This window comes from Chaetodon auriga, chromosome 23 (assembly GCF_051107435.1).
Source record: "Chaetodon auriga isolate fChaAug3 chromosome 23, fChaAug3.hap1, whole genome shotgun sequence".
In the NCBI taxonomy this organism is placed as follows: domain Eukaryota; kingdom Metazoa; phylum Chordata; class Actinopteri; order Chaetodontiformes; family Chaetodontidae; genus Chaetodon; species Chaetodon auriga.
The window spans coordinates 2,262,214-2,264,713 of record NC_135096.1 but is presented as its reverse complement, the minus strand read 5'-3'; positions in this window follow the sequence as shown (position 1 = coordinate 2,264,713).

Below are 2,500 nucleotides of genomic sequence, written 5' to 3'. Positions count from 1 at the left end.
CCTGGAAAGGCCAGAAGACTCCCTGTGGCTGCTAGAAGAAGAGGAGGGGGTCAGGGATGGAGCCAGCACCCAGCACGAGTAGCAGGCTGGGGGGCCTGGAAAGGCCAGACGCCTGCCTGTGGTTGCTAGAAGAAGAGGAGGGGGTCAGGGCTGGAGCCAGCACCCAGCACGAGTAGCAGGCTGGGGGGCCTGGAAAGGCCAGACGCCTGCCTGTGGCTGCTAGAAGAAGAGGAGGGGGTCAGGGCTGGAGCCGGCACCCAGCCTGCTCCTCGTGCTGGGGGCCTGGAAAGGCTGGAAGCCTCCCCGTGGCTGTGAGAAGAGGAGGGGGTCAGGGCTGGAGCCGGCACCCAGCCTGCTCCTCGTGCTGGGGGCCTGGAAAGGCTGGAAGCCTCCCCATGGCTGTGAGAAGATGAGGGGGTCAGGGCTGGAGCCGGCACCCAGCCTGCTCCTCGTGCTGGGGGCCTGGAAAGGCTGGAAGCCTCCCCATGGCTGTGAGAAGATGAGGGGGTCAGGCCTGGAGCCAGCCCCCAGCACGAGTAGCAGGCTGGTGGGCCTGGAAAGGCCAGACGCCTGCCTGTGGCTGCTAGAATAAGAGGAGGGGGTCAGGGCTGGAGCCAGCAACCAGCACGAGTAGCAGGCTGGGGGGCCTGGAAAGGCCAGACGCCTGCCTGTGGCTGCTAGAAGAAGAGGAGGGGGTCAGGGCTGGAGCCAGCACCCAGCACGAGTAGCAGGCTGGGGGGCCTGGAAAGGCCAGACGCCTGCCTGTGGCTGCTAGAAGAAGAGGAGGGGGTCAGGGCTGGAGCCGGCACCCAGCCTGCTCCTCGTGCTGGGGGCCTGGAAAGGCTGGAAGCCTCCCCGTGGCTGTGAGAAGATGAGGGGGTCAGGCCTGGAGCCAGCCCCCAGCACGAGTAGCAGGCTGGGGGGCCTGGAAAGGCCAGACGCCTGCCTGTGGCTGCTAGAAGAAGAGGAGGGGGTCAGGGCTGGAGCCAGCGCCCAGCACGAGTAGCAGGCTGGGGGGCCTGGAAAGGCCAGACGCCTCCCTGTGGCTGCTATAAGACGACGAGGGGGTCAGGGCTGGAGCCAGCACCCAGTACGAGTAGCAGGCTAGGGGGGCCTGGAAAGGCCAGACGCCTGCCTGTGGCTGCTAGAAGAAGAGGAGGGGGTCAGGGCTGGAGCCAGCACCCAGCACGAGTAGCAGGCTGGGGGGCCTGGAACGGCCAGACGCCTCCCTGTGGCTGCTAGAAGAAGAGGAGGGGGTCAGGGCTGAAGCCGGCACCCAGCCTGCTCCTCGTGCTGGGGGCCTGGAAAGGCTGGAAGCCTCCCCGTGGCTGTGAGAAGGTGAGGGGGTCAGGCCTGGAGCCAGCCACTAGCACGAGTAGCAGGCTGGGGGGCCTGGAAAGGCCAGACGCCTCCCTGTGGCTGCTAGAAGAAGAGGAGAGGGTCAGGGCTGGAGCCGGCACCCAGCCTGCTCCTCGTGCTGGGGGCCTGGAAAGGCTGGAAGCCTCCCCGTGGCTGTGAGAAGATGAGGGGGTCAGGCCTGGAGCCAGCCCCCAGCACGAGTAGCAGGCTGGGGGGCTGGAAAGGCCAGACGCCTCCCTGTGGCTGCTAGAAGACGACGAGGGGTTCAGGCTTGGAGCCAGCACCCAGCCCTGCTCCTCATGCTGGGGGCCTGGAAAAGGCTGGAAGCTCCCCACGGCTGTGAGCAGATGAGGGGGGGTCAGGCCTGGTAAGGATGGAAGCCTCCCTGTGGCTGTGAAAAGACGAGGGGGTCAGGCAGGTGAGCTATGTCTATGAGAGAGGAAGAGAAGAAAAGAGAGAGAGAGAGAGAGAGAGAGAGAGAGAGAGAGAGAGAGGAGTACCAGGGGCACGGGGATGAGAGCAGAGTACCAGGGGCACGGGGATGAGAGCAGAGTACCAGGGCACGGGGATGAGAGCAGAGTACCAAGGGCACGGGGATGAGAGCAGAGTACCAGGGGCACGGGGATGAGAGCAGAGTACCAGGGGCACGGGGATGAGAGCAGAGTACCAGGGGCACGGGATGAGAGCAGAGTACCAGGGCACGGGGATGAGAGCAGAGTACCAAGGGCACGGGGATGAGAGCAGAGTACCAGGGGCACGGGGATGAGAGCAGAGTACCAGGGGCACGGGGATGAGAGCAGAGTACCAGGGGCACGGGGATGAGAGCAGAGTACCAGGGGCACGGGGATGAGAGCAGAGTACCAAGGGCACGGGGATGAGAGCAGAGTACCAGGGGCATAAAACCAAAACGACAAGAAGAAGAAGTGGGGGGAGAAAAAATATGACAAAGTCAATCTCGAGAGAAGGCGAAAAGCAGGCCAAAGCGGTTGAAATCCAACCGCTTTGTCATTTTCAGAGAGAAGGCGAAAAGCGCAGGCCAAAGCCAAGCGCGTCTTGCGTATTTTCTACATTTCTTTCATTTTCTACATTTTTCGCCACGTCCCCGATGACAAAACGTCAAAAAAGATAAAGTACAGAAGGA